Source organism: Dama dama, chromosome 7, assembly GCF_033118175.1.
Source record: "Dama dama isolate Ldn47 chromosome 7, ASM3311817v1, whole genome shotgun sequence".
Taxonomy (NCBI): Eukaryota; Metazoa; Chordata; class Mammalia; order Artiodactyla; family Cervidae; genus Dama; species Dama dama.
In genome coordinates, this window is record NC_083687.1 from 46,092,006 (window position 1) to 46,118,710 (window position 26,705).

General features: G+C 44.5%; 1 protein-coding gene across 6 annotated transcripts in view; it reads right to left on the reverse strand.

Moving 5' to 3' along the window:
- Window positions 1–26,705, reverse strand: part of HIVEP1 (HIVEP zinc finger 1) — a 130,263-nt gene that overhangs the window by 88,989 nt on the left and 14,569 nt on the right. The gene's annotated exons all lie outside the window — the stretch shown is intronic.

Genomic DNA, 26,705 nt, shown 5'->3' on the forward strand with positions numbered 1-26,705 from the left:
TAACCTCAGATATGCAGATGACACCACCCTTACGGCAGAAAGTGAAGAAGAGCTAAAGAGCTTCTTGATGAAAGTGAAAGAGGAAAGTGAAAAAGTTGGCTTAAAGCTCAACATTCAGAAAACTAAGATCATGGCATGTGGTCCCATCACTTCATGGCAAATAGATGGGGAAACAGTGGAAATAGTGACAGACTTTATTTTGGGAGGCTCCAAAATCACTGCAGATGGTGACTGCAGCCATGAAATTAAAAGACGCTTGCTCCTTGGAAGAAATGTTATGACCAACCTAGACAGCACATTAAAAAGCAGAGAAATTACTTTGCTAACAAAGTTCTGTCTAGTCTAAGTTATGGTTTTTCCAGTAGTCATGTATGGATGTGAGAGCTGGACTATAAAGAAAGCTGAGTGCCAAAGAATTGATGCTTTTGAACTGTGATGTTGGAGAAGACTCTTGAGAGTCCCTTGGACTGCAAGGAGATCCAAGCAGTCCATCCTAAAGGAAATCAGTCCTGAATATTCATTGGAAGGACTGATGCTGAAGCTGAAACTCCAATACTTTGGCCACCTGATGTGAAGAACTGACTCATTTGAAAAGACCCTGATGCTGGGAAAGACTGAAGGTGGGAGGAGAAGGGGACGACAGAGGATGAGAGGGCTAGATGGCATCACCGACTCAATGGACATGAGTCTGAGTAAACTCCAGGAGCTGGTGATGGACAGGGAGGCCTGGCGTGCTGCAGTCCATGGGGTCGCAAAGAGTCGGGCACGACTGAGCGACTAAACTGGACTGAACTGATCCTGGCATATTGCAGGACAAAGCAAGTGCGTGATTCTACCATTGCAGGAGTCAATGAAAATCAGGTTTCTCCCTATGAGAGGAAGGAGATACATAAGATCAAAGAGGACAAGTAAAAACCCTGTACTCCTGATATTTCTCTTGAGCTGCATTCATGTATTTGTGCGTGTACACACACACAGAGAATCTACCAAGGACAAATACAGTCCTTCTGTATTTGGGATGGACGGCCAAGCCGGCAGTGAGAACGTGCCCGGCCCCCAGAGTGTGGCACCCAGAGACGCCACCTCCCACCACATCTGGGCGTCATCAGCAGAGCATCTCCACAGTCTGGGGGCCGGGCACGTTCACGCTGCCATAGATCCCAAATATCGCTGGAGCCCAAGAGCACACCGCCTGTTGGACGAAGCATGTGGCCCCGCCCGGCCAGAGGATGTGAGGGACAGGCACTCGGTGGGGCTGAGGGAGTGGGGGGGACATTCAGACACAGTCTGATGGGCAGGCCCAGCGGCTCCTCCAGAAGGGAAAGGGGAAGAAGGGAGGTGATTCAGATCCAACCAACACCTATCCTGCTCGCTGTGCCAGCTCCTTGGGTGAATTACAGCACTTCACCTGAGGATGCTAAGGTTTATCTATCTCACAGAGACAAAGCGAAAAAAACGAGATTCTAAGCCCGACAGTGTTTCCTGAAGACAGGGCTGCTCCCCAGGCCGGGGGACCAGGTGCCCTGCATTCAGGGTGGACACTGGGGTCACTGCTGGGGCAGGTTAGAGGCACGAGACCCAGGCTGAGCTGTAAGACGGGAGGCATCAGATTTCTCAGGAGTCCCCAGGCCTGACCTACACCCAGCACCAGGGAGCCCGCCACACCCAGGGACACTGGTCATGAGCATCCCCCTGCGAAGGCCTGAGTTTACATCCTCATTTAAGGGCACGAACCAGGTCATCCAATTCTAGCCTTCTCATTAGAACAGTTACATGTTAAAAGTTTCACAGAAGAAATGTTCCCTCATTACATAATAAAAATTGCTGAAATCCCGAATAGGGCATGCTAGAAAAAGGAAGTTTATTCAACAGAAACTGCTTTCCTCTATACTTTGCCAGGCAAGTATATACACTTTTTAGTTACATAACCACAAATTTAATTGGTTTTTAAATAACCTTTGAACCATCTGTAAATCATATATATATATCATATATATATATATATATATATGATATATATATATATTTTTTTCCCCCTACATACAAATAGTATTTCTTACTGGAGGGAGCAGACAGAAAAGTATCTTCTTTGGCTACGTGTGTTGATTTTTTAACAGAGAACTGGGTGCAGTTTATATACTTGGAAAGCACTTGTTAGATTTTTAGTAATCTATAGTCAGGGAAAGAGAAGCAACTCAGGCCGAACAACCAGCATGCTGGTCTCTGAGAAGCCCTACACCCTACCGCCAACACAGAAAGTGAGCGTGGTCACCCCACAGCTGCCCCAGGACCTCAAATACCACTGGCTCCTCTTCCCCAGGGTGATGACCACCACCCCCCCAACCAGGAGCATCTGAGGGAGCAGGGCTGCTCACTGCGAAGGGTGTGCGTCAAAATCACCTTTCACCTGAAATACACATGGATTCTGCCATAATGAATAGCATTAACCCCCAACTTCAATATACCAAAAAGATGCCTGTTCCAAGGGTGCTCCTATTACATGCTAACCTAAACCCCACAATGAATGTTATGGCTATAGACGGCTTTGAGAGACCACGCTCCCCTTCGCCTACACACACCTTTTCTTAATAATCTCACCTCTCCCACCCTCCTTTGGACAACCCAGAGTTTAGCTATATGCTCAAATTCAGAGTCTTATCACATACAATGGATGGATATCATACTTCTCACTGACATTCCTGTTACAATGCAGTAAGCAGAAAGTAAGCATCATACAAACACTTTGAGGCTTGATTCTCATTTGGAGTGACTAGGGCTGAGAAAAGAATGCAGAAATGTTCCCAAGCAGGGAGCTACGCTCAATAATTTGCAATAACCTGTAAGGGAAAAGAATTGCTGCTCAAATAATAGTAGCGAGGAGAAAAATCTGTTTTTGACTTCCAGAGTTCTTCAGCGCAACTGGAAAGACATTTTGAAAAATAATCCTTCTGCTTTGGACCCTGCACATTGATTTTCTGAGCAGAGTGTCTCCAGGTTCTATGAACAACAGATTCACACGCATGTTTTGAAATATGCTGTGAATCACAAAGAACATCTTGATGACTAAGGAAAAAAAAAATAAGAATTTTTGGAGGGGTGGTGGACATTTCTGGTTGGAAGGAGGCCAAGAGCTGTTACAAGCCACCTCTTCCAAGTACTAAATGGTCATTGAATGTATGGGTGATGAAGTTCAGAAAAATATAGTCATAATTCTGTCTTCAAGCACATTTTCATTCCCACATGGAAAGGAGTGGGAAGACGTGGACTCTTGGACCTCTGGAGCATGCTGTTCTCAGGAAGAGTATTGACATGCCTTCCATGGCCAGTCACACGCTCTGCAGCCCACCTGCCTCACCTCTGGAACTCGAGCCACTCTGGATTCATGACTTTTTAAGGGGAACAAATAACTGCCCCCCAAAAGGGGTGACTACTTAATAGAGAGCCTGGGAAAGGCTTAAAACATCCACAGGCACAACAGCTGGTTAGAAAACGAGGGCTATGCTGCTGTTGCTCAACCGCTAAATGTCCAACTGTGTGCGACCCCACGGACTGAAGGCCACCAGGCTCCCCCGTCCATGGGTCTTCCCTGGCAAGCGTGCTGGAGTGGGGTTGCCATTTCTGCTAAATGGGAAGCTAAGTGGGTGCAGGGACAAACTCACAGCATCTCTGCCAGCCCTTCCGCCCTGCCCCGCTACATGAACCTCAAGCACCCAGATGATAAAAAGCAATGAGTGCAACGAACCCAAACACAGGGTCTGAAATGCTTTCCCGGCTGGCTCACCAAGGCAACTTGCATTACTTTGGCTGCAGGTAACAGGGCAGCGAGTTAAAATGCTGCCTCCTTGGTGCATCTGCAGGAGTGAGGCGGCGGCCTGTGTGGACCTAAAGCACCATGAACTTGAAGATGGAGACAGCCGCAAACACTGCCCTCATACCTGCCCCCCCAAAGCAGAGTGAGGGGAGCGCGGCCCGTGCCGCAGATGGAGAAGAGGTCAGGGGAGACGGCCTGGGTCTCTGACAATTCCACCCAGAGCCGCAGTGACCCGGGCAGGTTACACCACCCCCCGGGGCTGTAGGAGCCAACCCCCGCCCAGCACAGTGCCCACGTGGAGAGGGCACCCTCCTGCACTCTCCAGGGTGGCCTCCCCAAACACGGCCTCACCCGATGGCAACTCTCCAATCCCTCTGACAACCATCTTGGCAAAGTGCCTCCGACATTTAAAACTGCACAAGCATCCTGGTCCTCCCTGGGCGAGGAGCATACTGTACAGAGCATGTCCCCAAACTTGAATGGTGTAACACACACAGATCTCACCAGCACTCAGAACGATGGTACTGTTATGTTACATTATGTTAAGATGGCATTTACACATCACTGCAAAAAGTATAGTGTCTTACGTACTTAGACGTGTGGCATCAGTAAGGTGGGGGTAAGCCTCGGGTAAGACAGACCGCAATTCTACCGCCAGTCTCTGCTCGGTCACTCCGTTTCTGGGAGCCTATGGTTTCTTGCTCCTTTGGTTTTCCTTTTTCTCAAATGGGGATAATCAAGTACAACTAGCTACAAAAATTTTTCGGAGGACTGAATGAGGCAATGAGATTAGGACAGGCTGGAGAAATACAGTAAAAATTCAATAAATGTTGGCCACCACCCATAACAACATATACAAAATATCATTACCAAACAGCTAATTTTCTAACTACTACTCAAGTTAAGAATATCTAAGGGTTTGAAAGCACATTTTAAAAAATTTACACAATCTACCAGTTTACAAAATCTACAAAAGTAGTTCAGATATTCAGAACAAACAAGGTAAAATTTCTCTGGTTTCTATATGGCTAAAATTACTATCTTTTTAATTTTTTCCCAGTGAATTCTGGGTCATTTAAATTACATATAATTTCATCTCTTGGATCAGTGTTTCACAAAAGATGCTTAAAATTATTTTGCAAATCATATTCATTTATGAATAGAAACATCAAGCATTAATGGGTTGCCATTCACTTCTCCAGGGGATCTTCCCAACCCAGGGATCAAAACTGAGGTCTCCTGCATTGCAGGCGGATTCTTTACCAGCTGAGCCACCAGGAAAGGGCCCAAGAATACAATTAATTACTGGATTTCAAACTGGTAAAATTTAAAGCATGGCTTCCTGATATCTGTAAATGTTACAATCAAATTTTATTAGGGATGTCTGCTGCGCCACTCCACTATGGAAAGCATTTAATAGGCACGTAGCGTAAAATCAAAATGAATGCTTAATTGTTGTTGAGAGGTTATGAAAAGGTTGTTTACGTGCTATGAACACACCCTCTGAGGCTCTTGGTGGGTCAGCCTCCACTGACCACGGGGCACACTTCCTTTCCAAGCGTTAACCCAGCATGAACTTACTGAAGAAGCCCAGGAGCTAGCTCCAAGCCCCGCGCGTTGCACAACCCCAGGGGGTGCACCCCCGCTGACTTCTGTAGTTGGTAGCCCAGCATCCCCAGGCCACCTTTTCACTCTGACGGCACCCTGAAAAATGCACCCAACTCATGACACGTTAAAGGAAGTATACAAACCACATAAATCCCCCTTGACATGTCAAATCGATTCAAACATGCCCCACCTTCCTTCCAGATCAAGGGAACCTGTCAGGAGCCAATTCTAACGTGCAGCGAATCTACTCCTTCTACCAGGCAATTCAGGAGACCTCCAGGGGCCAGGGGCCAAGCTGCGTGTCTGAGATGGATGACGGATCTATCTGGATCCACCCAAACATATTCACACAATCCAACTTCTAACCAAGAGTGTGTATACACACACACACACACACACACACACACACACAAATGCCCAGGGCACGAGCAGCGTGAGGACCAGAGATGCGCGTGCCCACAGCCACACTGTGTCTCGTCACCTTGGTGAACTCCCTAGTCTAGCTCCTGACAGCTCGGCTGAGTCACGACACAAGCCCTATAACCAGAGAACAAATGCTCTACAGACGCTGACCGGCAAGCATCAGAGCCGAGACTCCAGAGGGACCGCAGAGCAGGTGTGCGGGCCGCTCTGCGTGGGGGCGGCCGTGGGTGTGGACAGGAAAACTGCCATCTCCACTGGCTGCCGTCAGAGGTGTGTGGTCTGAGGGGTGCTAGCTCGCGGTGGGGCTCAAGTTTCTAGAGACACACTCTGGCGCCCCCATCGAGGCCCTCATTCAAAGGCCACAGTTTCAAAGTTCAACTGAGAATTTTTTTGTTCGGAAGTTCAAATATATTTTCCTTGGAGAAACATTACACATCTTGGTTGGTGCATTGACCAGCTCATAAAAAGAGTCCATAAACTTAGGGCAATAATGAGAAGAAAAAAAAAATTGAGAAACACTGATTGTGCCTAAAGAGTAGAGTTACAAGTAAAACCAAAAAAAGCTTGCTTAACAAGTTCTCATCTAAACTTGAGAGGCACATCCAGTTGGCTTGGTCTCTTTTCCCTGTTGGAAGGTATCAGTAAAACTGTTACTAGCTAGCCACTGGTATAAACACCTAAACTATTAAATAATAATTATCAAAATCAAACTTGAAACTAGCTCTGAACTATTCAACATTATTCTCAAGGCTTATTTTCAGCTACTCTGTTACTAGTATGTCTATGTAACACTTAAATTTAGTAGGTATATTCAAACACTTTCCCCCAAAATATTCAAAACATGTCTAAACTGAAAATTTTTCAGGTTTCTAAGACAACCTTAAACATATTCAAACTGCAGATTCAGTCTTACTTGTCTACCCTGACACTGAAATATTCTTTGCATACAGGAACCCGGCTTGCCGCTTTCTTTCTACCCACAGACGAGACATCAAATGAAGGGGTCTCTTCACTCAGTACACCTCCTTCTTGTCCCGATTACAACCCTACTTGTCACTTGAGGCATATTACAAGACAGTTCAAGTGTGACGTGTCTGCTAAGATACCCTTTAATCTTCAAAGATTTAAATCACATAAGCTTTCTGTCAAGCAAACAGTTATAAAATTGAGTATTTCTAGCTACATAAAGAGCATTAAACAATGAGGATACTGAATGTATTACTACCTTTTCCCAGTTTTCCTAGTTTTTTATTTTCCCCCCGAGAAAAACAAAATCGCTTGTCACAGTCCCAAAAATCTATGGATAGTATAAGCCATGGCCAGCATTTGGTAAGCTATATAAATACATTTATTTCTTCATGAAAGACAGAAAGAAGGCAAGAATCAGATCAACGAGCCTTCGTTACATGGTAGAGCTAAATTCATAAGAGAAAATGATTTGAAATTTTTCTTGTAAGAGAATTTAACTTCTGTGAACATCATAAAAGATTTGCACCACCTGGTGGAAAAGCAAAGATTCAAACACGTTAAATCTCTTTCTTCCAGAGCGTTTCTTAGGTGCTCTTGGATCAAAGGCCCTCATTTCAGGACTCTGATGAAAGCCGTGGGGGTCCTCTCCTCTCTGAAAGCAGGCACGTGCACGCCTGCTCACAGCAGGGGCAGATTCAAACACATGACTAAGAAGCACATGCAACACCCCCTGCTTCCGGCAGCAGGAAATGTCCACCTTTCTTTTTGCTTGTACTTCCTCTTAGCTGCTGGACATCTGGATCCTCAACCCAGGCCGGGGAATCCACCATTCTACAGGGCCAGGCGCTGCCCTCCCCGACCATGGATGCAGGGTGAGGTCAGGCAGCAGCCCTGCGCTCCAGAACGCTGCACCCCCAGGGCGCTCGAACACAGGGTCTCCCCACCGTGCGCTGCCCTGGGTCCAGGAGTGCCCCATGTGGCCACCTCATCACGCTGCTCCTCGCTGTGACCTTGCACACACAGCTTCTGACCTGTGTTTTAACCACAGGTATCCACTTGTGCGAAGGGGTTACGTGAGCTATTCGATATCCTTCCAGTGAATTCCTTCTCTGACTGAGAACCTGCTTCTCTTCTCTGCAATCAGGAACCCTGACTGTAAGCCTGCTCCTATTTTATTAGAAGCCTCGGCCAGCGCCACCCCCACCCCCACAATCAACCAGTCCCATGGCCTTCTTAGCAACTTGGAGCCAATGGGAAAAATAAGGCCCGAAGAGCTACTGGAAGTGAAGATAAGAGAATGACCAGGCACAAAATGCAAGAATATGCTGGCTGGAACTGAAGCGAGATTCCTAAAACCCATCCCAAACCAGGCTCGTTCACCAGGGCAGACTCCATATCCTTCTAGCTGGTATTTGAGGCAACGGATGTGATTTTAACCAAAGGTGACTGGCAAACATTTAATCAAAGAAAACTGGTTAAAAAAAAAAGGCTAGTACCATTACACGCCAGTCAGGATGGCTGCTATCCAAAAGTCTACAAGCAATAAATGCTGGAGAGGGTGTGGAGAAAAGGGAACCCTCTTACACTGTTGGTGGGAATGCAAACTAGTACAGCCGCTATGGAAAACAGTGTGGAGATTTCTTAAAAAACTGGAAATAGAACTGCCATATGACCCAGCAATCCCACTTCTGGGCATACACACTGAGGAAACCAGATCTGAAAGAGACACGTGCACCCCAATGTTCATCGCAGCACTGTTTATAATAGCCAGGACATGGAAGCAACCTAGATGCCCATCAGCAGATGAATGGATAAGGAAGCTGTGGTACATATACACCATGGAATATTACTCAGCCGTTAAAAAGAATTCATTTGAATCAGTCCTAATGAGATGGATGAAACTGGAGCCCATTATAGAGAGTGAAGTAAGCCAGAAAGATAAAGAACATTACAGCATACTAACACATATATATGGAATTTAGAAAGATGGTAACGATAACCCTATATGCAAAACAGAAAAAGAGACACAGAAATACAGAACAGACTTTTGAACTCTGTGGGAGAAGGTGAGGGTGGGATGTTTCAAAAGAACAGCATGTATATTATCTATGGTGAAACAGATCACCAGCCCAGGTGGGATGCATGAGACAAGTGCTCGGGCCTGGTGCACTGGGAAGACCCAGAGGAATCGGGTGGAGAGGGAGATGGGAGGGGGGACCGGGATGGGGAATACGTGTAAATCTATGGCTGATTCATATCAATGTATGACAAAACCCACTGAAATGTTGTGAAGTAATTAGCCTCCAACTAATTAAAAAAAAAAAAAAAAAAAAGGCTAGGTGGTACAGAAACAAAAATCAATGTCCACCTGTCTTTAATCAACAAAGCAAAGATTTGTGCCCTCTCCCCATTACAGGCGTCACATGACACATACATTGCTTCAATCTGATAGGCAACACTGAATTTCAAAATAATCTCAGAATGTGTTCAGTTGAAGTAGAAATAGGCAAGTTTAAATCCGTTTAGTTTAGATAATTGCACAACAAAGATCCAGAAATGATAAGTAATCTATCCAAAGACGCAACTCTAGTTTCCGGTAAGAGTTAGGACCAAAGGTAAAAATGTTTATTCCATGTGCCAGTTACCTTGCCAACTGTATTACACAGGCGTGGGTGCTAAATCGCTTCAGTCGTGTCTGGCTCTTTGCAACCCTATGGACTGTAGCCCACCAGGCTCCTCTGTCCATGGAATTCTCCAGGCAAGAATACGGGAGTGGGTTGCCATGCCCTCCTCCAGGGGGTCTTCCCGACCCAAGGGTCGAACCTGTATGTCTCCTGCATCGGCAGGCAGGTTCTTTACTGCTAGTGCCACTGGGGAAGCCAGTATTACGTATGGCATCTTTTAATCCTCATCAATACCTGTGATGGATACATCATACTCATTTTGTAATGCAGAAAATGAAGCTCAAGAGTTAAAGGTCTCATCCACAAAACAAAAGGATCATAAGAGGCAGAGTACAGATTTAAAACTCTTATTTTCAATTTCTAAAGTTCATCCTGGTCCCTTCCTTTCCTGACTTTGGGTTTGAGGGATTAGGGAGCTGGGAGTTCTTAACTTTATGTGTGTGTGCTATGTACACCTTTGCAGTCTAGCAACATCTACAGACTTCTCAGAATGTTTTTAAATGCATAAAACACACAGGCAAGTAGAAAAAATCAATTATACCAAATATTAAAAAATATATTTAAGAAATACTATCTACTCTTCTTTAAGAAGACATTATATAAGATCTAACAAAACACTTAATAACTATTGCTATTTGCCTTCGGTAGAAAGGATATCAAAAGCTCAAATCATTACAACATAATGAATGTGCACGACATTAAACGTCTAAGAGATATATCATGTTCCTTAATTTTTTCTATATAGGACACTTTAAAAAAGAAAAAGAATCATAAATGGCAGAGCTTGTTATTTAGATTCTATAATGTTGAAGAGTATTTTTTTAAAAAGTAAAATACTCACTGCTACTATTTATTTCACACACAAAATTCTTTCCTATAATAGCCAATAAAACTTGTTTGCCAACCACATAAAACCACATTATCCACAAATATGTTTTTATTTAGCTGTAACCTATTACTCAGCAATAAACTGCTAAAGGGAATACAGTCTCATGTATCAAGAGTCAGAAAATCTAATGTTTGCCACTGATTCATGTACAGTCTCGAGAAAATCATCAGTGCTCAAGGTAGGAATGACCACAATAGGAAATACACAAAGCAACTTACACGGACAAGTATGTTTTGATTCTCAGCGATTCACATGCGTGTGTGCTACATCACTTCAGTCATGGTGGACTCTTTGCGACCCTATGGACCATAGCCCGCCAGACTCCTCTGTCCATTTGGAAGCATGGACAGAGGGCAGAATACTGGAGTGGGTTGCCATTTCCTCCTCCAGGGGATCTTCCCAACTCAGGGATCGAAGCCGAGGCTCTTATGTCTCCTGTACTGGCAGGCAGGTTCTTTACCACTGGTGCCAAGGTACTGAGCAAACAGCCTGACAAGCAGGAGAACGGGGCACCACTGACAAGGCAGACCGCGCCCACTGTGCTCAGAAAGCAGCAGGAGCTGCGAGGTGACCACGAGACGGTCCTTCCCACGCCTCGCGACCTCACACCCTCCTCCGTCTGACCCTCAGTGCCGTCTCCCTGCCCTCCACCCCGCTCCTCACTGTGAAATCCAGCCTGGAGAGAAGACGGCTTTTGCAAATGTACACCCCACCCCCCACCCCACCGGTTCGCACATCACACCTTTATCTGCACCGTTGCCTCTGCTCAGATCACCTCCTCACTGATGATCATCTGGTCAACTCATCCGTCCTCCAAGACCAGTTCTTGCATCCACTTCTCTGGAAGGTCACTCTCCTCCACTGTATTCTGAACTGTGTTAGGTGCCCACAAGCATGACCGGATAGGATGACCTGGGGAGCTTTGCACCTCTGGGGTCTACAGCGGTACCCTGAACACAGACTGAGGAATTAAACTGAAGAGTCTCGTGGCAAATGCTTAATTGATGTCTGAAAAAAATCTAAAATTTTCACACTGCTGTTACCCTAACAAAAGCATTTCCACAAAGACCATGTAATTATACAGGTAACTGTACATTGTATTTTTGCATGTAACAACAAGCATTTTTCGTATTTCCATGGGATCTCAAAAACTATTGCTTTTAGAGCCTGCTAGTACAGAGAATCACTTCAGTATACTACATTAAACGGCATACAAGTCACGTCCACTATTTTGCTATTAATGATAACACTAAATGAACACTGCTCAGAAGCAAGAATGTCTCTCTGGAAAAATCATTTCTTTGGGATAAATTTCAAGAAACAGAAAACCTGGGTAAGGGGGTTTGTTTCAATGTGTTTATACTCAGGTTTACGCCCCTTAAAGGCCCACCCTTGTAACCAACAACAAATGAATTACACAACCTCTTCCACACAACCTCAGGAAACCTGGGTGTTTTTTTTTTTTTTTTTTTTTTTTTAATACCAAATGTATTGGTAAATAGAAATTATCTCTATCCCATTTTCACTTTTTATTACTGAAAGTAACTTTTCCACATATTACTTTACCATTTCTAGTTTCCTTTGTCCGTTTACCTGTCATATTTTCTTATATATTAGAATGCATGCTCAGTCGGTAAGTCATGCCCATCTTCGCAACCTCATCGACTGCAGACCCCCAGGCTCCTTTGTCCACGGGATTTCCCAGGCAAGGATCCTGGAGTGGGTTGCCATTTTCTTCTCCAGGGCATCTTTCCAAACCAGGGATCAAACCCACATCTCCTGCGTTGGCAGGAAGATTCTTTACCAGTGAGTCACCAGGAAGCCCATATATTAGAACAAGTTACCTTTAACACTGACTTTGTCTAACGACTCTGGGATAAATATTTTATACATTTATATGTGCCATGCTTTTTATTTGAATTCTAACTCTCCAAACCTGAGAAGGTAATCTCTTCAGAGGTCTGACATGTTCTTCCACATTTCCTACTTTTTAAAAACACATGATTTTCTACATGTCCACTCTTTAAAATTTATGTTGACTTGTGGGGTGAAGTTTCAGCATCTTCCCTCCTAAGCACCTACTCAGTCAAACCCAGCATCATTTTTAAATGATCCTTCCCTGCCTGTGTATATGCATTTGTGTGTGTATAAGAATAATTCCAAAATTGTAAATGCTAAAAAACAAGATGCACTTTAGAAACAGATTTTAACATCAGCTCTGCTGATATACACACAAGTTCACAGAGCAAGGGGTACATGAAAAGTAAAACGTACCATACATAAAATGTACAAAGGCCCATACAGTCAAAGTTATGGTTTTCCCAGTAGTCATGTACGGATGTGAGAGCTGGACCATAAGGAAGACTGAGAATTGGAGAACTGATGCTTTCAAACTGTGGTTCCGGAGAAGACTCTTGAGAGCCCCTTAAACAGCAAGGAGATCAAACCCGTCAGTTCTAAAGGAAATCAACCCTGAATACTCATTGGAAGGATTGATGCTGAAGCTGAAGCTCCAATACTTTGGCCACCTGATGGGAAGAGACCCTGGAAAAGACCCTAATGCTGGGAAAGACTGAGGGCAAGAGGAGAAGGGGGCGACAGAGGATCCGATGGTTGGATGGCATCACTGACTCAACGGACATGAGTTTTAGCCAATTCTGGGAGATAGTGAAGAACAGGGAAGCCTGGTGTGCTGCAGTTTATGGGGTCGTAAAGTTGGACACGACATAGCAACTGAACAAGAAAAATGCACCATACGTAATTTTTCACTGAAATTATGTTCACTGAGATTGACTTGTAAACAGGTGCTGACACTCTTTCTCTGAACTATTCTTATTATTTCAATTAAAAAAGAAATAAAAGCATAATTACAATTCTTTCCTAAAACAATCATCCACATACATTTCAAAAGGACAAGGCATTATTTAAATATACTTTGTCTCCACTTTTAGTAAATCCTATAGGCAGAATTCTATACAATAAATCTGGTATTTTTGGAAAGATTAAGCTGTGACTCCAACTTAACAGATATACGACAATCTATTTTTTAAATAATTTGGGAATATACTGAACAGTTTTCATTGTCACAGATTAAACTCATGGATCAATCCGAGCAGGGCCATATAGGTGTCTGGACTCACACACACACAGACTCAGCCACATACGCACACCCTTTATGGAACAGAAAAAAAATAATATCCACATCCATGAGGTGTCAGTAGTTCTTCATACATTTGGTACCAAGTGCTCGATTCACACAAATGGTATTTTCCCCAAATCTAACATGTGTCCAGCCCCCATGCTTACTCGGGCTGTTCTTCCCGGATATTTCTGTTGAGACCCTGCACTTACAGGGCTTTTCCAATGACATGTCAGGTCAGACGCCACACGCAGCCTGGTCTGCCAAGTGGAGAAACCACACCAAGAGTCCAAGCTACTCTTTGTTCTTTCTCTTCTTTTAAATATATATATGTATATAATTTTATTTCTCTACTTTTGGCTGTGCTGGCTCTTTGTTGCTGCTCGGGCATTTCTCTAGTTGCAGTAAGCGCAGGCTCCTCATTGCAGCAGTTTCTCTTGTTGCAGGGCACGGGCTCTTGGGCGTGCGGGCTTCAGCAGCTGCAGTAATGTGGCCTCAGCAGTTGTGGCCTCTGAGCTCTAGAGCAAAGGCTCGGGAGCTGTGGTGCACGGGCTTAGCTGCTCTGAGGCATGTGGGATCTTACCAGACCAGGGCTCGAACCTGGGTTTCCTGCATTGGCAAGCAGATTCTTTACCACTGGGCCACCAGGGAAGCCCCTAAGCTACTCTTCTTAACCAAGTCTCTCGCCAATGAATTCTTCTTTCCTCTCTTTCAGGTTCCCACAATGAAAGGAAATTGGAAAAAATAGATATAGATATAGATATAGATAGGTAGGTTGATCAGTTTTATCACTAGAAGAGATTTGAAGAATTAGTTCATTATAGACACAGGAAATAGAATTCTTAGGGTTTGGAGGCAGCTTCCCCACTGAACCAGAAAGCACTGCCTCCCTTCCCAGGCTCCAGCGGCCTCCGGGACTGACCACTTTGCACTTGCTTGCATAGCTGGGGGCTTGTCCTGTCGCTCCTCTTGAACCACGGGGCCCTGGGGCCTGGGGCCTGCCGGCCAGGGTCCCTATGAAACCCTCCACGGTGATCAATGGGCCAGCACCTTGCACGCTTACTCACCAAATGTTCACTGAGCACATGGGACATAATACCCAATCCACACAGACTAGAAAGTCTCATCTTTTAGTTCATTTAATAAAACACTTGTAAGATTTTTATCATAGGAAAAAATGTTGCCAAAAATATGGTTTCTAAAGCCTGAAGGGGAAAAAAGTAACCATTTTTTTATAAACCTGTCTCAAGAGACAGGTTTGTATGCGTGTTTAATAGGAACGACATGAATATGGAACTCTGTCCTTTAGTCCGGCAGCAGATGCAGGTGCTGGAGGACCATCTGATGTTTACAAAATCTGTGATGTAACTCTGGAACTTGGGCTGCGTCAAGCACGTCACAGGCATGTACGGGTTGTGAAATCAGGCCTCATTCTAGACAGCAGACAGCTGCACCTGTCTGTGGGAGGGCCCTACCTGCACAGTGTCTGCCTGACCCTGTCCCCCCGAGACCACTGACTTCCTGACCTCATTTTACGGTGAAGGAGCTCTGAATCCTGATTGCCCGCGCTTCTAAACTCTGCAACGTCAATGCTGCAAAAGTCATAGGTATCCAAGGATTTCAACTTCAAGCATTACTCTTTTTTTTTTTTTTAATGTAGGTATTTTATTGAAATCTGGTTGACTTACACTATTTCAGGTGTATAGCAAGGTGATTCAGTTACACAAATACACATATATTATTTTTGAAATAATTTCCCGTCACAGGTTATTACAAGATACTGACTATAGTTCCCCAGGCTATATGGTAGACCTTTTGGTGTCAAGCAATACTCTTGATAACACAAACTCCATGATGAACACATTCTTCAGAAGGAAAAGAAGAATTCTAAGAGGGAACATCTAGAAATTTAATTAAAAAAAAAATTTAACAAGAAACATTACAAGACACTCTGGCATAAGGTTCTCTGCCAGAGTTAAGTAAAATGTTAAGTAAGAGGAGTCATTAACTTCTCTGTCCCACAAATCATGTGACAGGATGGCCACTGTTATGAGGATCTGAATACGCCATAGTCTAATCAACCCTCTCAAACACCAAAGATGACGCTGAAACCCGATGTCACCAGTCACCACTTCCTTCATGCTAACAGAAACACCACAGGACAGGGCCTCTGGGGTTGGACTGAATGCGTGCTGGGCCTGCAAGATCCGATAGCAGCCTTCCACACTCTCCACCAGAGACCTGGTTTCACCCCTTCCCATTATGGCCTCAGAGTGTCTAGCTAATGATCTACCTTCTTTTGTTTTATGGACCTATCCACAAGATAAGCTTATATATATATATATATATATATACACATTTTTTTTTTCTTAATATGAGCTCATTCATTACAAAGGGGCTGTAAAAAGTTTCACAGTCACTTATAAACACATGAAATTTAGATTTTTAGAAAGAAATCACTATGAAATCCTGGGAACATGTGGATATCTGGAAAGAGCATTCAACCAAAAGGCACTCTGAGAAAAAAATGCTGGATGCTTCAACTACCATATAAATACCAAAACTATTCAATAAAAAGAAAAGAAAACTTAAGTGGCAAAAGCTAAGTAAAGCAAGAAGCAGAAAAAATGATAAAAAAACTTAACCCAAACTACATCCCCAGCCACACACCTGTCGGCTAGGTACACTAACATACACTGGATACCTATTAATGTACCACACCACTTGAGGCCATAGGGGTGTATTTTGCTGATGCTGTCTAGTTGCTGAGTCCTGTCTGACTCTTGTTGAGTATCAATGTGTGTATACCCAGGTGGCTCAGTGATAAAGAATCTGCCTGCCAGTATAGGAAACACAAAAAAGATTGGAGTTCCATCCCTGGGCCAGGAAGATCCCTTGGAGGAGGAGACAGCAACCCACTCCGCTCTTCTCCCCTAGAGAATCACGTGGGCAGAGGAGCCTAGCGGGCTACAATCCAGGGGACCACAAGAGTTGGACGCAACCGAGTGACTGAGCACACACACGTGCTATGTACCAGATCTTCTATCTGTGTTATGTTTAATCTTCACAATAACTCATCAGGCAGGTACTACTGGCCACAGTTGAAGGTGAGGAAAACATAGGCTCAGAGAGAGTAAATAACATTCTGAAAGTCATGGACCTTGTAAGCTGCAGACTCGGGATTCAATCCAATTTCACAGTCCCAAACTCAAAAGCCCTTGCTTTTCTTCCCCAGCGAAACCACATCTTCAGTGATAGAAGCTTTGATATAAAGTTATCAATGGACTAATATTTATATGAGTAGTACAGATTTAAAATATGAATAATGACTGCAAGAGCATCCTAAAAACACGATTGTCTCCCTTTTCTCTATCTTTTAATATATCGCAAAAACCATCACAATATTGTACTTATCCTCCAATTAAAATTAAAAAAAAGAGCAGCTAGCTTTTCAGTCAACCAGATGGGTCCCGACGAGCAGTCAAGTGGAAGCAGGTTAACACAGTGGGACCTGACAGTCAGGAGACAAGAGCCTGCTGCGGGGCCGGGGGTGGCGGTGGGCTACTTTGAGCACGGTCCGCGAAAAGCAGCAAGGGCAAAACTAGGAGGTCGATGCATCCTCTCCCTACACACACCTTTAAAACGAGACAGAACCACCAGCCCAGTCCTCCGGAAGTCAGTGAAAGCCGGGCAGAACCACAAATCTGTCTTTGTGAAAAGCGCTGAACTTCAGGCAGGCCCGGCACGGCGCGCGCCCAGGGCTGCTCCGCTCCGCGCTGCTTCCGCGCCTCGGTCCTGAGCTCCGCAGGGCACCAGGTCAGGGGGCGGGGGCGGCTGAGAAGACCACGAGCTTCACTGCCAGGCCAGGCCAGGCTCCCTAGATTCGGGCACCGTCAGCCAAGGAGGGGGGGAGGGGGGGGCATGCCGTTGGCAAGAGAACACAAGGGCCGGAGGCTCTGCCAGCCTGCGGCGGAGGTCAAGGCGGGTCAAGCAAGAGACCCGCAGATTAGCCAGGGTTCCGCAGGGAGCTCTGGGCAGTGAGATAACTCTCCCCCGGCATCCCCAGCCGACAGGGACCCTGTGCACACGTCGCAGATGCCGGGGCAGACACATCCCGCCCGCCCCACGTGCCCTCCTGGCACCAACGCCCACAAAGATGCCGGGGAGTCCAGCGGGAAGTAAAAGCCAGGGAAGACGGACAGATGCCTGGAATCTGAAGGTGCTCCCCAGCCCACGCGGGGCCCATCGGCAGAGAGCAAATGCTTTCCCAACTCCCCATCAATGCCTGAGGAGTCTTGGGCTGAACACGGAACTATGCTGCTGCGAGGGTGACCTCCGGGAAAAGCTCGGCTTAAAAGTAACAACAAGAAAAGAAACAAAGAACAAGCTGAACAAGAGACACCAGCCGCTGCGCAATATGGGAGAGACAGCCTTCACAGATTGATTTCAGGCAAGTTGCTAAACAAACAACTACAGAAATAACGCTTGAGCAGACAAGAGTCAGAATCCAGTGTTGCTGGAACCCATTGTTTGAACTGTAAGATATTCAACAAAAAGCTTGGAGACAGGAAAAGAAACAAGGAAGCAAGACCCATCCCTGGGGGGGAAAACAAGCAGTCAGTAAAAACTACCTGCAGTTCCCCAGATGCTGGCTTTGACCGGTCAAGGCTTCAGAGCAGCTAGCTGTTATGTGAAGGTATGTCTCCCTGGGGGCTCAGACGGCAGAGAATCTGTCTGCAGTGCAGGAGACCTGGGTTCGGTGCCCGGGTCGGGAAGATCCCCTTCTCTGGGAATGGCAACCCACTCCAGTATTCTTGCCTGCAGAATCCCAGGGACAGAGGAGCCTGGCGGGCCACGGTCCATGGGGTTGCAAAGAGTTGGACACGACTGAGCAACTAATACACATACACATACACTCAAAGAACGGAAGGAAATCCTGCTTAAAGAATTAAAATATGGTAAGCCGACAGATAGAGAACCTCAAAAAAGAGAGATAAAGGGTATAAAAAAAGAGTCAACTGGAAATTCTGCCTTTGAAAAGTCCAATAAATAAAATGAAAAGTTTACTGGAGGGTTTCAACCACAAATTTGAGCCGACACGAGAAAATAGCAGTACAGGTGATGGCAGCTCAAAGGAAATTAACCAGTCTGAAGAAAACAGAAAAGAAGATCAAAGAAAAATACACAGAGCCTCAGAGACCTGGGAAACAACATTAAGCTTACCAACATATCTATAACGGGAGAAGAGAAAAGGATGCAAAAACATTTGAAGAAATAATGTCCTACAACTTCCCAAATTTGATTAAAATTTTTTTAAAAAAGCACTGATCTCCACATCCAAGAAGTTTAACAAAACTTCAAATAGGGTAAAGACAAAGAAACCCACACCTAAACACACAGTGCTCAAGCTGCTGAAAGCCAAAAGCAAAGAGCTAAACTTGAAAACAGCAAGCAAAAAGTACCCATCACACAGAGAAAACTAACACGATAAACACCTGATTTCTCACCATAAGCAAGGGAGGATCAAAGGTCATGGGATGTCCAGAGTGCTGGGGGAGGGGAGCTTACCAGCCAAGAATTCTATAGCCAGAAAACCACCCTTCAAAACTGCAGGAGGAAAAAAAAAGCATCCCATAACTTTTCGAAAAGACAAAGATGCTTGAAGATGCTAGAAGATCTACCCTACAAAAATGCTGCATAAAGTCCTTCAGGCTGAATGGAAATGACATGGACAATAGCTCAAATCCAGAAGAAGAAATGGAGACGGCCAGAAGTGATAAATGTCAGACTCCATTAATATTTTTCTTCTTTCTTAAACTCTATCTTTTCTCCTTCCTTCCCTCAAATTCTTAAAAATACAGAAGACTGTACAGAGCCATAATTCAACACTGTAAAGCTGGGTTTGTAACATACAGGGATCACACATTTATGACAATAAGCGCATAAAGGGAAAGAGAGAGAAAAGCCAAAACAAGGTCACCAGGGTTCAGTTAGCTTGATTCTCAAGTAGACAATGATACATTAGGATGCATAGTAAAATAATTTATTATTATAGAAACTGGTAATTTCTAAAATAATCAAATGACTAAAAGAAATGACTCAAAATAAGAGTAACGACAAGAAAAGCAGCAGAGAAATAAAAATTGTACACTAAAAAATATTTAACACAAAAGAAGACTGTGACATAGAGAAAAGCAAGATTATGAGACAAACAGAAAAAGAAGTAACAAAATGGAAGACATAAACCCATCAATAACAATAACAATCCATCAGTAACAATGTAATCATTGATGTAAACGGAATACACACCACCCTCAGAAGACAAACTGTCAAGACTGTATAAAAACGCAATTCCAACAAGGTGCTGTCCACAAGAGACATATCTTAGGTTCAAAAAACCCAAAGTTTCAAAGGAAAAAGACGGAGAAAGATAATACTTTACAAACAGCAACCCTATGAGAGCTGGAATCGGAGATAATTGTATCAGGTAAAACATGTAACAACCAACTTGACCTCAGTGACATTTAGAGAAACTCCAGCTAACTGTAGGTGTGGGCATGATTGCTCACAGCAACATTATCCACAATAGCCAAAAAGTTAAAACCATCCACACGTGTCTACTGACCGGCGAATGGGTAAATGAAATGGGATCTAGGCACACAACAGAATATTACATGGTAATAAGAGGTAACAAAAAAACTTACACATGCAACATGCAGATGAATTTCAAATATATTATATGCTAATTGAAAGAAGCCAGATATAAAAGTCTATAAATTGTGTGACCCTAATATTATTAACAAAAGGTCCAGAAAACGCAAACGTAAAGAGCCGGAAAGCAGAATAGGGCCTGGCTGCCTGGGGCCAGGAATGGGAGTGAGGATTAACAAACAATTCAGGGAAGTGTGGAGGATACGACGGACATGTCCTGAGACTGGACTGTGGTCAAGGTTGCAGAGCTCTACAGAAGCACCGAACGCCACTGAACCGTACGCGTGTGCAGGGGGTGAGTTTTTCTGCATCTAAATTGTATCTTTGCAAATCTGTAAACGTACGTATTGGACAGTGGTTTGACAGAGCAATATAAACTACTGTCTGGAGACCGACGAGGGCACTCTTCCCATGCGAGAGCATCACATACAACTCAGTGCAAACTCCAGCTCGTCCAAGATATTAGTTAAATGCTAGGTGTGTAACTCATCGCTCATGTTGCATTAATTCCAACAAAACACAGCAAATCAACTTAAACTCTCAACATGTAAGAGGCCAAATGATGCCTTTAACCCTTGTCACACAGTCACACATCTGCTTATGCGTGTTAATTGAATATCACTTACATGTTCCCTCATCAGATGTTTGCACAAGCTGGTTGAACTTGCATGTGTAAGCCATTATGGTCTTTCAACCTCTTCAACTATAAATTTCCTGGAAGACAGGGGCAGAGCTGTTGAACTCCTCAATGTGTCCCACACATCACAGCAGGGCCCACAGAACTCCAAACAGAGGCTTCTGGATCAGTTCCTGACCCTACAGGCTCCTCCCCTTACCGTGAGAGGCAGCGAGTGAACAGTTCCTGATTCTCAGATCATGTGTGGGTCACATGCTAACAGCAGCCTGTACCGAAGGAGCGGCTAAGGTTCCAGTATGTCTGTGGAGAATTGATGGTGCTTTCAAAAGCATTTCTTAAATCATTCAAGTAGGTATTATGAACTCAACTGAACCTATCCTTAGCACAGAATATTTAATCTTAAGCAAAATAATATTTAAAATGGATAACCAACAAGGACCTACTGTGTAGCAAAGGGAACTCTGCTCAGTGTGGCGGCTTGGATGGGAGGGGAGTCTGGGGGAGAATGGATACACATATATGTATGCCTGAGTCCCTTTGCTGTTCTCCTGAAACTATTACAACATTGTTAATTAGCTATGGCAACCCATTCCAGTATTCTTGCCTGGAAAATCCCACAGACAGAGGAGCCTGGCAGGCTATAGTCACCAACAGTCGGACGCAACCGAGTGGCTAAGTGTAGCACCCTAATACAAAATAAAAAGTTTAAAAATAAAATAAACTTAAAGGAAAATAAAGCCAAATAAAAACAGATCACAGAAATATCATCTCTTCTCCTCTAATCCCACTATCCCAAACCACCAGAAGTAAAGAACTGCTCAGAGATGAAAGGAAGTGTTGCATGGAATACTGCGAATTCAGGCACAGCAGGTAATGAGCCACCTAAGCATGAAGTGTCAATACCTCCCGAGTGAGTCCCATCCTTGCTCAGACGACCTGCCCACCCCCAGGCCCACTCACAGGTGGCAGAACTGCCTTTTCGAGCCCATTTTTCAGAAGGCCCTCCGCTCAGAGATGGCTCTGCTTCCCTGCAGAACAATCTATGCAAGAAAATGCCCACCACTGGAAATCATCGCCTCCAGCCTCTTCTCCTACGGTGGGTGAAATACAGAGGCAACTAATGGGGACAATCCAAGCAGGATCAGGACAGGGCTCTACCTGACGAGCAGCTGGCTCCTCCCTGACGACCCGTGCCTTCTGGGTGGGACCCAAGACCCTGGCATCAAAACATCGAAGACAACTGAATTTTCCCGGCAAGATCAACTCAACTTCTAAGGCTGTCCCTTCAGCTCAGAACCACAAGCAGAGGGGCCCTTCCCAAGCAAGCGTGAAGGGGAGCCCTTCACAGGTTCAGGCAGCAGCTCTGAGTCCCTGTGACCCATGCCTACGGCTGTCCTCCACAGAAAGAGGGGCACTCTGACTTACTCCCAAACAGAAGGGGCTGATCAATCACCTTCTCCTCTATTTCCTGCACAGGGGTCGGCAAACGTTTCCTCTAAGTGTTAGACGTTGCCCAGGTGGCTCAGTGGTCAAGAATCCCCCTGCCATGCAGGAGAACAGGGATTCCATCCCTGGACGGGGAAGACCCCCCTGGAGAAGGAGATGGTAACCCACTCCAGTATTCTTGCCTGGAGAATCCCATGGACGGAGGAGTCTGGCGGGCTGCAGTCCATGGGGTCACAGAGTTAGACGCGACGGAGCGACTAAACAACAAAGCGTTAGATGGCAAATGTTCCGGACCTTGTGGCTCCTCGCTTCGGCTGCAGTGGCAAGTAAAGCAGTCAGATGACAGTGAATGAATGGACGTGGCTCGTTTCCAGCGACAGGACGTTCACAAAAACAGGTGGAAGGCTGGATCTGACCACTGGACTGCAGCCTGCTGACTCCTGCCTAGAATCGCAGCTATTTAAAGCTAAAAAGGAAATTACAGGTTAACAACGCCCTGCCCCCAGTCCCTGCCTGTTCCCATGCGGTGTTCTCAATGAAGACAACGAAATTCAAGTTATTTGCTCAAGGTCACATACTAGCTTATGCTGGTTTGTCCGTATGCATGAAGAGAATTTTCTTAAGTAAAAGAGAGAGAATGAGAGATGAGGAGGAGAGAGAGGGAGACAGACACTCATTCTTTTAACCCATCATCCTATTTCCTGGATATCAACAAACTGCAAGGACCTAGGTGATATTTTTTAATACACTTTTGGGGAGCAGGTTTAGGTTCACAGCAAAATGAAGCAGAATGTGCATGGATCTCCCTTCCCTCCACACACAAGCTCAGCCTCCCCCACCATGACCACCTTCCACCAGAGTGATTCATCTGTTATAAACGATGAAATACACGTCATTAGCACCCAGAGCACATAGTGTACTTGAAGGCTCACTCCTGGTACATGTTCCATGGGTCTGGACATGTATCCACCATTACAGCATCACACAGAAGAGTTTCACTGCTCTCAAGATCCTCTGTGGGGAGGCTGTTATTTAATTTCAAAATGTTAATAATAGTCCAAAGCCTCTGACATCTCTTCTGTAAATACTCAACTTAGTATAAGAGGACTCAACTTGGTTAATTTCATAGCTATCATGAACAGACACTATATATATCAAATCACCAGGATTTCCTTGGTGGCTCAGATGGTAAAGAATCCTCCTGCAATAAGGGAGACCTGGGTTCGATCCCTGGGTTGGGAAGATCCCCTGGCAGAGGGCATGGCAACCCACTCCAGTATTCTTGTCTGGAGAATCCCCGTGGACAGAGGAGCCTGGCAGGCTACAGTCCATGGGGTTGCAGAGTTGGACATGACTGAGCGACTAAACACACACGTATCATATCTAAACAGGTTCCTTTCTTCTTCTTCAGTAAAGTTTCAAGTTCACTGAGAAATCCACTCGAACCGCCAAACTAGATTAACAACCACTTCTGTAATGATTTCCCCCATCCCTTCTTTTGCAAAAGTCTCAAAACAACTTATTTTCTGTCAATCAATCCTTCTTTTCTTTAAAACGCATCTCAAAACTCTACCTCCTTCAGGTTTTCAAGGAGAATAAAGTTAAACTTCTCCAAGAAGTATTTTCTGATTTTTATCCCACTCAGATTTTCTCACTTTGAGGATTCCACATTGCATGTACCATATTCACCTGAAATTATATACATGTTGCTTTGTATTGCCCTGAGAACTTTTTCATGTGTTTTGGGTCATATGAAAAACCCTTAGAAGGAGATTTATTGTTCACTGCTAAAATGAAAGACTAATAAAATATTCTAACTCTGACCTCTTATCACTAAAAGTGGTTCTTCACTTGCCCTTTACCTACACATCTGCAATCTGGATATAGGCCCACATATATCTAGAATAGTATATTTTTTCTATATGCTTCTGTACCTACTGCATAAGGAAAAATTATAAACTGTTTTATTTTACTTAGAATTTTAATATTTTCACTAATTTCCCCAAAAACAGCTTCTAAGCCTTTGTATCTAAAATTTCAACCTTTATGTGGAGACACCCACTTAAATACTGCTGCTCTCCATCTTAAGCAAGACATCTTTACTTTCAGCTACATCTTACTAAGCACATCATGTAAGCAAACATCTCTGAGGGAACAACTGTTCCTTCTCTTGAAGTGCTTGGAAATTCCCCTGTTTGCAATAGCAAACCCCACTTGGACTGTGATCTACGTACACAGCTCTGAAATGGATTTCCGACAATTAAAGCCTTAGAGGGGAGAGGTCTTTCTCACCGTGTGAGTCACCTCAGTCTCATGTGCTCTGCTTGACAAGCTTTATTTTGTAACTGGCCACTGTGCCATTGTGCTCAGTCGTGTCCTACTCTTTGAGGCGCCACAGACAGGAGTCTGCCAGGCTCTCCAGGCAGGAATAGTGGAGTGGGTTGCCGTCTCCTCCTCCAGGGATCGAACCCATGTCTCTTGTGTCTCCTGCATTGGCAGATGGATTTTTTATCATCAAACCACCTGGGAAGCCCCCCATTTTGTAACTGGGGTGAACAGCATTTCCAAACTCTTGCTCTAATCCGGGAAGCTCTTTCAACTATCAACATGGACAAGCAGAAGCAGGACACGCATGTGTGTGCTCACTCGCTAATTCACGTCCGACTCTTTGCAGCCCCATGGACGGTGGCCCGCCAGGCTCCTCTGACCATGGGATTCTCCAGGCAAGAATACTGGAGTGGGACGCCATGCCCTCCTCCAGGGGATCTTCCTGACCCAGGGACCAAAACCACATCCCCTGCATTTCCTGCATTGACAAGCGGGTTCTTTACCCAGGAGCCACCTACGAAGCCCTATATGGATGACAGTTACGAGCACATTAAACTCCAGGCTGTGGGACCCTGGGCCACCCACAACTTCTCTGTACCTCACTCCCACACCCATAAAACGGGGGCAGTAACGGCAGCCATCTCACATGGCAGTAAGGATTAAACAAGCAAACATATAAAGGCACACTGACTAGAGCCAAGTACCCAGACCTGGGGGTGGGCTAGCCCTTCTCAGCGTAAAGATGATACACAACCTCCCTCTTGCTACTGGCCCACAATGAACTATAACTAAGTGAATCAATACGATTAAGACAAACAATTTAAAGACCACTCCACAAATATCAGCTCAAACAAGACATTAAATAGCTGCTGAAGATCAATTCACTTAAACTTCTCTGCCCAACTTTCTCATCTGTAAAATGAGGAAGATGAACCAAGTATCTAAGGCTCATCTTTTCCCAGCTGTAAAATTTAGGAATTCTCTTGGAAAGGCATATGAGAAACAAGGGATGGGAGAGAGAGTTCCCTGGCACTGTTTAACCACCTTCCTGGTCCCTGTGTAGTAGCTCAGATCATTTTTATTGATTTTTTAAACTATCAAACACTGCCCCATATGTTTAATCAACTCCTGTTTGGATATGGGAATATTAAATGGCTATATGCTGATTATATCTTTTTCTTCACTGGGGAATCTGAAAGAGTTGGAAGACAAGCACATATAACTAAGCACACATACAAATATGCACACTTCAAAATATAAAACAACAAATACACTTGAGCACACTCATACTCTAATCACACAGGCACCTGAGTACCATAAAAATCAACTTTTGCGTCAATAAAGTGGGGATAACTCTTAGACCACTAGAGTTCCACCTTGTATTTTGTGACTGCTACTCCAGTCAATTACACAGCAGCCAACTATTTTGGGATCTCTACGTACTGAGCACTTTTGCGAGGCAGCACAGCCTTAGAATATTCTAGAACACAAGTCACTCTAGAAAATATCTAAGAATCTTCTGAAAAGTCTTCCTTTTAAAGTTATTTTTTAAAAAAATTCAAAGTTAATGCAATATTGCACCAAGTATAAACCTTAAGCTTAATGGTCAAGAAAGAACTTCCTTCTAAAATAATGATTTGAGTACTGAGAAGAAAGGATTCTACTTAGTGATAAGCTGTAGTGCCATGGTGAATAGCGGCTAACAGTATTACAAACATCCAGTGCTTCATAAGAAGAGCTTCCTATCATTTGTCATTGGGATATTATTAATATTCTATGGTTTTTCCAGTAGTGATGAATGGATGTGAGAGCTGGACTATAAAGAAAGCTGAGCACCAAAGAATTGATGCTTTTGAACTGTGGTGTTGGAGAAGACTCTTCAGAGTCCCTTGGACTGCAAGGAAATCAAACAATCCTAAAGGAAATCAGTCCTGAGTATTCACTGGAGGGACTGACGCTGAAGCTGAAACTCTAATACTTTGGCCACCTGATGAGAAGAACTGACTCACTGGAAAAAGACCCTGATGCTGGGAATGACTGAAGGCAGGAGGAGACAGGGA